At 44.5% G+C, this 14368-nt stretch overlaps 1 long non-coding RNA gene across 1 annotated transcript; it reads right to left on the reverse strand.

Moving 5' to 3' along the window:
* Positions 1-3363: 3363 nt before the first annotated feature.
* On the reverse strand, positions 3364-8954 carry LOC125501946. Its single transcript, XR_007279687.1, has 2 exons — positions 8488-8954; positions 3364-3481 (listed from the first exon to the last, which is right to left on the reverse strand). It is a non-coding gene; the product is annotated as an uncharacterized LOC125501946 (long non-coding RNA).
* Between the last annotated feature and the right edge of the window lie 5414 nt (positions 8955-14368).

Genomic DNA, 14368 nt, shown 5'->3' on the forward strand with positions numbered 1-14368 from the left:
CGTTTTACAAGGGTGTTCGTGCCGATCTTGACCTACCCGAAAACGGGGGTGGCTAAATTACAATAATAATAATTACGCACGACGATTCAAATTAGAGACCGGCGACGGCAACCGCGATGCGCGAGATGAAGAGAATCGTCGCTCCGCACTGCCGTCTCTCTTTCTTCCCTATGTACGCGGATATACGTGTGTACGTATACTGCAAATAAATATGCGAGGGTGTGTATCGGAGGTGGTGAACTTTTGTTCCCTACAGCGGAACTCGTAACTCGAGTATAAGACACTCTTTCGTTCGTTGGCTTGGCGACTCCCGCACGTCGTCGGAAGCCTCGGTGTGCGTTCCACCTACGTAGGGTGGTGGGGGTGGTTCGGCCGTCGGGGAATTATGGGGAGGTTTTTTTGAGGAGTTGGAGTGGGAAATAAGGGTGGTTTTTAAGGGAGGGTAAAGGGGGGGGGTGGAGGGAGGGGGAGGGGGGGGGGGGCAGAAAACACATGGCGAGGAGTCGGGCGAAAGGCGTCGCGAGGCGGATCGATGTGCGTCGAGCTCCGACTGCGCATTCATACCAACATGGAAGCAACGTGCGTTTCAACTTTAAACTTTCAACTTTTAACTCATTCCCTACGTACGTTCGACTATATCCACCTCGCTACACCGAACCCCCCGTTCTTCGTGGGAGTTGGAAATTCTGGAGCAAAAATAAATAAAAAACTCACCGCCCACTCCTGATGTATACGACACAATGTTTTCGATCGACTCTAAAAATTCGTTTGAAAACCAAATTACGTCGTGCAATTAATGATTAATTAAAAAACGACGCTATTCGGAACACGAGTAATTCTCATTGTCTAAGTTTCACCCCACCGCCTCAATACTTGACAAAAAAAATTCTGAATACTTGAATTTTCTATCCCATTTCACATATCAGGTTCATCGTTCGATTAAGGGTGGATTTCTACTCATTTCTTTCGGTCCAAATTAGATGAAGCGAACTGCAGATGGAAAGTTCGCCAAACGAGACACACAACGACGTCACGCAACTGGGAATGAAAAACGCGAGTCTGAGAAGAAATCGAGAAGACTCCGTGCATATTATACTCGCATACATATATTACTCGCTTCTTTTAACCTTTTCTTATTTTTTTTTACTCTCATTATTAATCTGATACACCCGCCATTTTGCTCCGTATAGTGTCCCACAGCTATATAGCATATCTCGTGTGAAATATGAGCCCTTAGGAGCGGGTGGGATGGCAGGAAACAACTGGGAGGGACGATTCGAGCACGCCTGCAGCACCACCGGCAGAAGCAGAAGCAAAAGTAACTCCGCTGCATTTTCTCTGTATAAATCTAAAAACAATCCATACATTTATACCCGTTTTATTTACCGTGCTCGTTATTTTCACCAAAGTACGGACGTTCGCGTATTCGTCTACCGTACATCGTGGGTCCTGATCGCGATATATTTTTCACCGTTTGCGTGCCGTACGAATCATAAATATTTATGTTTGAAATACATCCACGCAGAGAAGGGTAGTTTAACCGTGGTACCTTCCGAGAGACGACTGGCTGCAGCGTCGCGACGGTTCGTAAGAAATAAAAGAAAAGAGGAGGAAAAGAGAAAATAAAGAAGTCAGCTTTCGGCTCTAGCCCGTTGTATATCTACGGGTGTAATACAGCTGCAGCGATGTATACATATAATGTATTAAAAGCATCGGGAAATCTATGCGGGGAGCCAAAAATCATTACAGAACATTAAACAGCTCGCCGTTACGACCCCGCGCGGTGATTACGGAGAGGATCGTTTAATCACTCGATCCTACGATCGGTGTGGCGAGGCGGATGCCGCGGCACCGGTGCCCGCGGAGACCTCGTCGAGTAGAAAAATTTGCATCGGTGGAGAAAATACTCGCGATATAAATTAATATTAGCGTCCTTCAATTTCTTCTTCGTCTCTTTTGTCCCCTACTCTTCTTCGTTACGGATACAAGATTCTCACCCCCGTGGCGTAAGTGTCGGGTTTTTCCTAATTCTTTTTTTTCTTAGTCGCGCTTTACCTTTCTCTCCCTTTTATTCCCGTTGTTGTTTCTTTCTTGGTTTTTGTTTTTTTTTTTTATTTTTGTTTGCAAATGTCTCTGAAATAATAGGGTGTCGGGAGCATTCACGCTTATTTATAATTCGTATATACCTAACCCAGGAGAGTAGTGAGCGAGAGTATCGCCGCGGCGTGAACTGCAAGCTCTCTTATTTCTCATCCCAACGAAACAATTACTTTGCGCTTGAAAAAACTAAACCGAAACGAGGGCGGGATGGAGGAAGAGGGACGGAGGAAAGGGAGGGAAGGGAGGGACGGGAGGAGTGCGGAAAGCCAGCTATACGCGAGACTCGGAAACTCCGAAGGTATACCACGCAAGAAGACATTCAGGGATGAGTTACAACTTACACCCCCGGAACCTTACTCCGATGCTTTCTCGGCTCATACCGCGCCCGCGCTTTGTTCATCCCATAGAAGAAATATATTTCCCACTTCTTCGCGTTCCTTTTTCGTCCTTTTACTTTCGTTTCATTTTTTTTTTCCGTCTTTTTTTTCTTCGTTTGATTTTTTTTTTTCTTTTTTTTTTTTTTTTGCGCCAGCTCGCGTATACCCGGCGTCACTTTTCATCCCTGTGAAAGAAGAAATTGGAAATCCGCGATTTCGTATATTATTTTGCGCGGTTCTACGGTGTCTGGAGGTAATAACAAAAAAAGGAAGACGAAAACGAAAGAAAAAGATGAATAATTAACCGCACGCGATGTTTTATTTCTTTGGTTCTCGTGCCGGTTTACTTTTGCTCAAATAAGTCGAGATAATAATTTAATAAACCTGACGAGAAGTTATCGTGTCAATTTATCAGGATTATCGGCGAGGCTGCAGAGGGCGGACTATTTTCCACCCCGACCCCACCCCGCCCCTCCTCGCTTCACTATTTTTCCTCCCCTTTATTTCATCCCTCTCATCGTCTCGCGTCTGCCACGTCTCCTTCAGCGAATATATATCTGTGTATCTTTTCCCGGGGGTTAATGTCTTGGCATCAGTCAGCGTCCAAAGACATTCCGGAGCATGTCCCCATTTTTTTATTTTTACCATTTTTTTTTCAAGGATTATATTTGTATTAATGAAGATTACCCCTGTAGAGACCGTATGTCGCGTATACGACGTCGACGTGCAGCGATGAAACGAGAGAAACGCAAAGAATGAAAAATGAAAAAAAACTCAAAAGACGAATTAACTGAAATATTGCGGGTAACACTCGCATAAAATTTTATTCAAAATTATTCCATCCATGCGTAATACATTACATATATATATATGTTTTTTTTTTTTCTCGTCTTTATCTTCGTCCCTCCTTTTGTTTCTAGTGAATTTTTCGATCCCTACGCGGTCCTGCCGACGAAGGTAGAGTCCGACGACGGGGTTCGGTCCTTTCGCAGCGCGTCTTCGTCCTGTAAAAACAGTTATTATTTTCATGTGATTGTTCGTACGGCAGATGTCTATTGAAAGGCCGCGAAAGACGAAAGGCGGCGCAAATGATTTGCATATACGGGAACGAATCGAGCGGGCAGGTAGGTAAATGTATAGAGAATGGTAGGTAGAAAAGGTAGGTAGGTATACGCGTATGGATATTATACGCGCGTACGTTACACGCGCGTTACAAAACAGTGCGTTGCACGCACACACCGCGAACGCGGAGATACGTGTGTGCGAACGTGCGAGTCCTAATAGAATCAAATGGAATGAAGTGGCTCCGCATTAATACAAGTACAAAGGAGGAGGAGAAATGGGAAGGGCAGACGTACGTGAATTTTGCACCCCGTGATAGAGCGCGCGTTCGCCACCTGAAGATGTATATGTATAAATTAAATTATTCCCCATTGTATTAAATAACATCAAAAGCTACATATGGATATGAGACGGCCGTGCGTACCGGGGCGGGCTCGACGCTTTCACCCTGTGCGCGAAATACGGTCACGTACTCCAGAACCGGTCCTCGCGATTCTAAACGTCGGAGAAAATGAAATGGGGAAAAAAAAAAAGAAATATAAGATGCGAAAATAATAAGGTTGAAATAATTCGGGATCATCCCGTCGCGGGGAGCGCGAGTAATTTTTCACTTTTGATTAAAATTTGAAAGCACCGAAGTCTTTTGTGAAACCACGAGCGTTATCAGGTCTGACTAATTCGAGCTCGCGAAGAGGTATGGCAATTAAGTTTATCGTTCTAGGATAAGAATTTATTGTCTCAATAGGAGCCGCGTTAAGTCCCATTTTCCTCGGACCTCGTCCCGCATACATTGGCGCTAAGTCCATTTTATTACGATCTATAAATCGCTTAAGGGATGGCTATTAAGACGTTGTCCGGTACGTGAGTTTTATTCAAATACCCCAATTACGTCATTTAATTCACCCCGGGGTAAGCCCGAACGAATCGCACGCGGAGAACCACTGCGAAAGTTCACGGGGCGGGAACCGAGGGGATGAAGAGCAGGGACACGGAAGATTTCTGTTTTACCCTTAGTAACCGTCGGTAAAATAATAACCACCCTCCGACGACGTTTCCCTGAACCCATAGAACAACCCTTGAAAACCTTACCGATCCTGCGGAGGGGAAGACCCATTTATGGGACCACCGAACTCACCCCACCTTCAGGAAAAAGGCTCAAACTTTTCGCAAGAAACGTTGTCGGTAATTTTTCATGGGGTACAGTCGGAGGATCTAGTTGTGGATTTTATGGAGATGGATTTACGAAAATTGAAAAGTTTATTTCAATTTTTTTTTTTTTTTTTTTTTTCATGTTTCTAGAGTCTGATGATCTTTTTTGATTTCATCCAATAGAATTTTGCATTTTCGTGGGATGCTTACAAGATTACCTCGTGAGATTCGAGGGATGATCCCGGTGCGCGATTCGTTATTAGGGGTGCGAAATATTTATGAGTGTAAATTTTTTTTTCTCTACTTTTTTTTTTCGGTTTTCTCGCGAGTTTCGATGCACGACGAGGCCCTCGGTTTCCATTCTCACCGCGTACTTTTTTTTTACAAGCACACAGGTACAAAGGGGTGTATTTATGACGAAGAAACAGACGGCGCACTCCACTGTTTCTTTGAAATATATTTAGGAGAAGTTGCACCGTGGGTACCTCATCACCCCTCACCCGGTGGTGTGGAGTACGATTCGTCCCCTTTCAAGGTATACCGAAATGTCTCACGCAAAAATTAGTCGTCGGCAGACAGTAACGCGTTTAATTATATGCGCGGTAAAAACTCGTCCTCAAACAAGAACGGGACTCTTCAGATTTTTCCGAGCAACGTCAGCTGCCTCCGGCAGCGCAACTGGTCTCGGAAGCTTCCTCCTCTCCCTCGGCAGAATTTTGTTCGGTAATTTTGAAATTCTCAAGACTCGTCAGACGCGTGCAAAAAATGAACCACCCCGTCAAACTGCTCGCGAATTTCCGATTACAGGGAATCGGTGGGGATTTCCGAATCGACTAGAAAAATAGCTGTGTAAGGGTGAGTGTGATGATGTTAATTATTTCTATCGCGCCGCGTGACACGTTGATCCCTGCGGTAGGGAAACACGAACCCTTGAAAATGTAAAAATACCTGAGCAGAGATCACCTTTCGAAAATCGTCGACAAGTGAAAGTCAATGGTCCGGACGCGTCAGGTATTCGTATACCTGCCATTGATTCGTCGACAGGATCCCATTATATACTTGTAGCAAAAAGTATACGGATCGTGTGCCTAACCGTAAGAATTAGGGTGAGTTATATCGTCTGTCAAAATAATGCGAACCCGATCAATCGTTACGACCCGCAAAAAAACTTCTTCTATTTTTCGTTTTTCATTCGGAATCTCATCGACCCACGCGCGTACGTTTGTTTGAATTCGCGTTATACTCTCCAGCTATAGGCGGGTGGAACGGTGGGGGTACGAGAAATGGTCCTCCGCAGCATCGTCAGCAAGAATAAAATTCACCATCTGCACGGAGTTTCGAGTTAATAATAATCCCTGACGGAATACGGTGAGCGGTGAACTGCTAATATAAATTCCGCTAATTAAAAGTATTTTCCAAATCTCGGTGTTCTCCCTCTCCCCCTTTTAAAATTCCTTTGCCCTCACCTCCCCCCCGCGTTTCGTTACCGGCCTGTTATTTTCTATAAGGAAAGTCAGAGAATTACCAGGGAAAGAGAAAAAAAAATGTAGAGAAAGATACGGTGCGATAGGATGCGATGCGATGCCGTTCTCGCGCAATAAGTCAAACCTTGTTTGCGAGTTGCTGCCTAGTTAGAGCCCCGGGGGTTGGGTGGCGAAAGAAGGTGGAATAAGGCGATGGGTGAACGTGGGGGTGTAAAATGGGCGAGGGGGAGACGAGGAGTCCCTTCCTCATCGACCGTATAATTAAACTTGGCGCTGATTAAAAAAGTTGCCGTGGCCGTAAGATCATTACAGGACGGTCCCCCGCTTTCCTCGATTCACCCTCACCCATTTTCTTCTTCTTCTTCTTCTCTTTTTCCGCCCCCGATTTTACTTCACCCTATCCCTGTTAGTCTGTCTGGAGATGCCGGGAGAGATCGACCCCCCTAACCCCCGCCACCTCACGACTATAGGATACCCTTCAGTTTGTACAACAAAATCTTCCTCCGTCATCCCTCTCCGGTCTTTCGCCCTCGCGAAATGTTCCCTTTTTTTTTCCTTCGCCGCGATGCAAACGAAATTTCGCTACGAGGCAGAGGAGAAATGCAGCGATAAAGATATGCCGATATGCGCTGGGTAGAAAGTGAGAGCGTTTTTTTATATCCCTGAGGAAATTTGAATTTTTCGAACACGAAAATGACGATGAAAATCGAAATCTGATCCGCGACGAGCGATTGATAGTCTGAGAGAAAAGCGACTCGAAATTCGTCGGATTAATTGATTCGCTTAATTTTAGCGCACATCTGTGTGTGTGTGTGATGAGCATAATAATTGCGGATTTACTCCGAAGACTCGTAAAGATTGACGAGGGAAAAAATTTTATGCGCAGTCGTGACCCCCTCGACGATACGAAGCCTCACCGTGCGCCGCGAAGCTCCTCGCCTTATTAGCACCAATTGTTTTCCTGATTAAAATTATACGCTTCTTGATAATGTGGATATACCTCTTCAAAGTCAAAGAAAACAAAGGCGAACTCATCATCCGCGTCTTATCGTCGTCACGCCGTCCGTTAACGGCTCGTTTGTAAAAAGAGCAAAGATATTGGAATTTTCTGATATATGAATGAAAAAATTTTTTAGCGATAATATTGCGGCGATCGATTTCTTTCTTTACGTTTTATTCGGAATGTTCGGATTTTTAGGATGGAAAAATTTTCTCACACCCTTATCCAGTTCATCTGAAAAGTTTCGTTGCCACGGGCGAGTAGACGAAACCAAAAAAAAAAAAAAAAAACAGGGGGATAAATACAGAAATGGATAAAAAAAATTTGCAAATACATCCCCGACTAATTGGGAAACCAAAACGTCACTCATCCCACGGGAGTTTATTTTCCCGACTGAGAAACTAGATGAAATCCGCCCCACGGATATATATATATACGTAGACGAGTATTTACATACTCTGATCTCGTATGCGGGGTTACGCGGGTAAAAATTATCCCGGAATATACGTCTATACATATGTATGAAAAAAAAAAAAAGGAAGAGAAGCGGATGATAAAGAAGAAAAAAAAAAAAAAAGAGAAAAAAAACGGGAGAAAGAAAAATGGAAATGTAGAAAGATAACGAATATGAGACAGTGAAGCGAATGGAGAAAATTCGCGAGGGACTGGGAGGAGGTGGGCAGCGATTGGGGTGGCGTCGGCACGGGGGAGGCAGAAAATTCTCCCGGACGACTCGAGGTTTTTCCTCTCGACATCCACAGGCAGCAGCCTCTTTTCATTCTCCCTAGCCGGTGGATTTCCTGAAAATTCAATATAGCGCAGCAGCGGCAGCGGCAGCGGCAGCAGCAACGCGAGAAGTTCGCCCCTTTTGCCACCCTCGTATAGCAGTTGATGGCGACCAACCGTTACCATGGCAATTCTTTTGCTTGACAGGCGGCGACCCTGTCGCAACGAGAAACGACGAACCAATCGGGCGGTCCGAAAAAATATTCAATCAAGTGTCAAGGGCCGGGGAGCTGTTTCGGGGGCGGCCCCAATTATTCCACCCTAACATCTCGCTGCGGGTTGTAACCACCCCCTACAACCCCTACGCCGTCCGACCGACCGGCACCCAACCCCCGATAGGGGAATAATAAAATGTCCGGGCTTACATATTCAAAATCAATGGCTTCGCTCTTATTTTACAACAAAGGGTGGGTGGGATTCCACGGGATCAACGGAGGGCCCCGCCACCCCTCAGAGACACGGGGATTACGGTCCGGCATTTTTAACTACGCCGGCGATAAAAATTTTCACCAACACACATTTTTCTTACCGAGTATTCCGAATCGAAGGAAAAATCAGCGCGGATTATTTCGGGACACCGACGTGTGATTCCGAAAATAAAATTACCGTCCACACTCCGCACTGCACTTCGTCGACGTAATTTTTAGAACTCGTAACTTGTACGTCACCGAAAATTAGCCATTTTATATTATACCGCGATAAAAATGAACCGTTTCCAACTAAATTCCGCCGCGTCTTTTCCAGATCGTAGAGTACGAGTTAGTTTGCGACGTTATTTTTGGTTCGTCCGCAAGTTACGGGCGAGACAACGGACCGAAATTAAGGGTCAACCTTCCCTCGGACCACGTGGGGAGCGACTGTCGACGTCCACCCTGGTTCAAATTCGTCCTCCGTATACGAACGTACGTACGTACGTACGTGTTTCACTGTCCGGATATTCTGCGGACGTGGGGACCAACGTTTCCTACGTATCCGCATCTGGAGAGTCACCCATATAAACGTACGTATGAAACACCGATGTCCACCACGGTCCGCATCTGCGATGGTATAATATAAAGCCCTTAAAATAAACGAATCTTTACCCCCGACGGAAACGCAAAGCCGGTTTTCGAGTCCACGTGTAGTAAGAACCACTTTTGTCTTCGTCTCGAATGCGAATAAAAATATTCGCAACGGAGGTATGTACGTACCCAACAGCTGCACGGGTATCGCGAACAATTTTTTCTTCTTCATTTTCTGATTCGCTGTAGTAATTAGAAGTGAAAGAAAAAAAAAAAATTAACGATATAGATTCCTACTTCCAGAAGTTAATCGTTACAAATCGCAAGCTATACGACGAGGGTAGGGAGACAGGGTGCGTCTCGGAGAGAAAGTTAAAGTCTTTATTATAAAATTTCGAACGGTCGCGTTAATTATAGCCAAGAAATTAGTATTCATTGAGCGCAGCCAAATTAATTAACCGATTGTGAGCTCTGAATTATCATCGAGATACCGGCGGTTATATATCGGGGGTCTCCCGTTCGACGCGCCCGCGGTGCGCTGCGATTTTTTTCCCCCTTTTTTTTTTGATTCATCTCGCCGTTGATATTGGAAAACATTCGATCACCTGTAATCGGATTTAACCGAAACTCCGGCATCCGGATCCAACGACGATCCCGCATTTGTCCGAAAGCAAAATCCCGCGAAAGCTCGCCGAAAAACAATTAAATACACGGAAAATTTGGAGGGGAAAAAAATCGTCCACATCGGCCACCTCGTTCACATCAGCTCGTCGCAGCATCTTCTACTTGGATGGTAAATTTTACACAGACGAATGATATCGAACGCACAACGGGACCCGGTTAAGGGCTGGTCCCAGGTCAGTGACGATATCCTCGTACTTATAATAAGGTGAGACAAAGGTTGAGATCTCTTTTTTTTTTTTCATCCGTATTTTTTGCGACCAAACGTCAGCGGAGGCCAGCAGCTGCGACTGGAGAAAATCGGAAGGGGATGTATGTAAGGTATAACTTAATGACCGCGTGCATCCGGGGTGCGGTCCAGCGGCCATTGTTTCGTCGAGGTCCGGGTCCTCTCTGGACCGAACTGGCGATTCAACGGCCGAACTGCTGTACGAACGTACGGAAGCATAACATTCTTAATCCTGATGGGCTAAAAAAAGGGTTTCAAAGGGTGGACAACCCCTTCGCAGCGTGGACCAAACGGTCGAAATCGTGCAGGTAAATATACGTACCCACAAGCGAACAGGACACCTGGACGATGACGGGTCAGACGTGCGTCGCTCGTTAAATATTATTATGCGGAAGCAAAAAATGTATATCCTCATGTAATTGTTCGATCGCCTCGTCGTTCGTATTATCCGGTGAGGAAGATCCCTTCTCCCGATCGCAATGCCGCTCACGAATTCTTTGAATTTTTTTTTTCATCTCGATTCTTAGTCCGGATACCCGTCAATTATACAGATATCAATACGAAGACCGGATGAAGAGATACGAAGGGGGGATAGACGAGATTCGTGCGGGGAAAATATTATTATTTTTTTTGTTTCTTTTGTTGTAAAAATTAAAACGTGACGTTGAATGAAAATCGTCGCATTCGTCGATTCCCCGATGGGATCAATTTGATATCCGCGAGCCACTTAAGGTTTGAGATCGGTTTACTAATCGATCGATCGCAGGATCAGATTATACCGGTATTATACCCGCTGCAGGAGATCGGGTATTTTGAAAGGTGTTTAATCAAAGTCTTGAGGACATAATATCCAACTGGGATCGTTTATCCTCATTATCCATAGAGTCGGGATCCTTGAGAAGGGGATTTATTATAAGCGGATTCTCGACTGTCTTCACTTTATATACTTCCGATATTTTTACCTATAATACTTATATCCCTTACGATCATCCCGCGATAAGCGTACTCCTTGAAACATGTACATCTGATAACTACACAGAAGCTATTTCTGACTGGGAAAAATTAAAAATGTCACCACGATATTTTTTGCAAAGGAAATGAAGAAAAAATAAATAAATAAAAATGAACCAATCAACTGTGGATATTCCGGAGTCGTTTTTACAAGTGACGCGAGAAATTGCACGTCTGTAATTTGTGGCTTCGTGATCAACGGATACAGAAGCTGTGAATTCCTTTGATGGCGCATCTTTTTTCATTACCTCCGCAGAAATCGTGCATTTTTTCTATCAAAAAAAAAAAAATCTCCGACATTCCTTATCGAAATGAGAATAAAAAAATTGCGGAGGATTGTCTTTGCCCGATGAATGTGTATCGGACGAAACTGCGCAGGGTCGTTCCGTTTGCTGGCGGCCATGACGAGATTGGTACACAAGATACATTGAAACGTGCATTTCGATCTTCAGGAGCTAGTTCGGCGAGTGAAATATGAATTATTTTTCACAGAGTTAAAAATTATGCAACGTGGCGATGGAAAGTTTTCAGACACCGTCGTTCTTCGAACGATTTTACTCATAGAGCTCGTGAAAATCGTTGAAATACGAGAGAGAAAATTGAATGGAATAGAGGATTGATGAAAAAGAAATAAGAGTCGAGAGAACAAGACGAGCTTCGCTTGGAATAAAAAAGTCCGAAGACCGCGAAGTGCCCCCCGGATATATAAATTCGCTCGAGGTAAATCAAGCGCCGAAGGATTATAATAATTGCAAAACCAGTTCGCGTTGTAAATTTACTCTCGTCGCCCTATACGGTAGTTCAACTATCGCGATTATATTATTTTAATTTCAATCAGAACGGTCGGAGAAAACAAAAGAATTATTTCAACGACCGTCTATGAATTCGCAGCTGCATTGGTCGCTCCAAGGCTTGCCCTACCACCTATACATACGACGTTAGTCATGCAAACTCGGCGAGCTACAGGTTCTTGCCTTTTATTTCACCGGGGGAATCCCATAGCTCTATTATATGACCTGCACCTCTAGAGAAGTTGCTCCTAGGTTTATACCTATGCGCGAAATGAAGGGTTACTTCGGTAATGTAAGAGGAGAGGAAACCCGAAAGTAAAAAAAAACTGGTCCGAACTGCCGCTGCTGCGGGAGCTAAGGGTAGGAAAGAAAAAAAAAAAAAGACGAGGAAAGGGTACAAGGGTGGTTTCCTATTGTTTTACCTCGCACGACTAGTTTTTGTTTCATTGGGCTTATTATAATACGGTATTCATATTCGCTACATTCGTTCGATTGTTCGCTAGTGCTACGTGTATGGCCACGGTAAATCGGGTACCGCCGTACGTACGCACGGTGTACGGGGTGTTGATTTTTTTTCGGGCTGAAGTATCGGGGGGATAATCAGTAGCCGGTAGATTTTAGATTAAAAATGTACACCCGGTATGAAGGGTAATATTATATATTAGAATAAAGAAGAGAGAAGAGAAAGGGGGTTCGGCTTCCGGGCTACCAGCGAGCGACTTCGGTCAAACGGTTCTAACTCTCTACACGGAACTCATACAACTGTAAGAACTGCCGCACGTACGCGTACCGGCAAAAAACAATGAAAGGGTTAAGTTGATACAATTGAAAATGGGAACTGGAACGAGGAGAATACCCGATTTACTATTACTAATACGACGTGGTCCGTTTCTTTTACTCTTGTGCCGTTGCAGCTTCACCCCCTGTACGATTTTTTTCTACCAAATCCATGCGACTCAACGTACCCCGTGCGAATGCGGCAATCCCGACGAAACAACCCTTTGAAACTTTGATATTCTTCGGTGTCGTTGCCATCGCTACCGCTGCAGCATCCGCGAAAATAGCCCGAGGCTCCTTGGCGTAATTCTAACGCGTGTAATCCTGGATTTCTTTCAAACTCTAGCGCGACAAATTCTGTACGGGAATAAAAACGATAAACTATGTCGCCGGAGGAAGAGGAGAAAAAAAAAAAGAGGAGAGGAGAGTAAAAAGAATCGGGGGAAAAAATTTCGAAGTAAATTATAAGATTCATTTTGAGATTCGAGGTGGGTGGGGGACTTCAAAGGAAATTAGTCCGCAGTACAAGCGTATAGAAACGACGGGAAAAAAAAAAAGAAGAATTTGACGGATCAACGATTAAATTGGCATCTGCAGAAGCGGCGTCAGTAGCAGCAAGGATAAAGGCGCTCGCGGAAACAACGGAATCGAAATGAATGGAATAAAGAGAACAATAATATCGAACAAAGGGACTGGAATTTCGAAAGAAGATTATGAAGAAATATCCGTAAGGAGGGAGGGAATCGGAAAAAAATTAATAACATCCAGGAATCAACCCCCCCGTTCTATGGCGTACGACCCCGAATATTTGACCAACATGGCTGCCGCGGTGCCACAAAGTCGTTTATTTCCAACGTTCGCTCGATTTCGATAAAATAATAATTTAAACGTCATTTTATCTTCATGCAATTTGTCAGGACCGGAATATATTTTTTTTTTTCTCCCCCTTTGTCCACCCCCGCGCTGAGTTACAAACGTCACTTCGTCGCGCAGCAATTTTCATCCCTTCGTATTTATACCTGCGAGTGTTTTTATAATTTTCATAGAGAAATGTATTTAATACGGAATCCTATAAGACTTTAATTCAGTTTGAGAAAAGTCACGTTCCTTCGGTTCAACTCAAGGGTAGTCTTTGCTCACGTAAACGCAAGTATTTAAATTTCTCGTGCGACAAAGCTGTTGTACGAGGTGTACAAGGGATGAAGATAATTAAAAAATTAAAATTAACTCCATCCGTCTGGCTAATATTTTTTTACTCTCATCAGTCCCTCGTCGTGACTCGAATTTTTTATAATACATCAACGAGGAGCGCGGAAGGCCCGCGAATATCTTGAGGGGCCCCCTGGAAGTAATGCCCGGTCCGTCGGTTGTAGACTTTCACATTATTCGTGTATTATATATAACGCGATATCGAAGGAAGAACGAATAGGGTGAGCTTTCGGTTTGACGCGGGGGTGGAAAAAGGGATCTCGAGGGAAGGCTACATCGGTTCTTTGATCAATAATGAAACCACTCTTCGTCTCCACCCCTGGAGCAATCCTTCGTTTCTGCAGAGCGTAGAAACTTGCTTTCGTATATTTTACGGCCCCCGAAACCCCCTCAGCAAACCCATAAGCTTCGCCGGACCCCTTCCATCGTCGCGCAGTGTCTTCGCTTCCGCACTGTACAGTTTTTAACCCTTATACGTATAATTCCTCTAAAGAGGTTCGCGCGGATGAACACCGACTCAAAGGGAAAGTCTCAAGTTATAACAAGCCTTTACTTTACTTTACTTTCCTTTCCTTTTCTCGACTCCGCTTGCCCAACCACCTGCCGGGGCGGCTATCGCCTCGGGCCAAACCGTCTTTGGAAATAATTTATTGCCGCCCTCCTCGAAAAACTCGCGTCACAAGAGGGGCAGCGACAAACTAAAATATAAGA

This window comes from Athalia rosae, chromosome 7 (assembly GCF_917208135.1).
Source record: "Athalia rosae chromosome 7, iyAthRosa1.1, whole genome shotgun sequence".
In the NCBI taxonomy this organism is placed as follows: Eukaryota; Metazoa; Arthropoda; class Insecta; order Hymenoptera; family Athaliidae; genus Athalia; species Athalia rosae.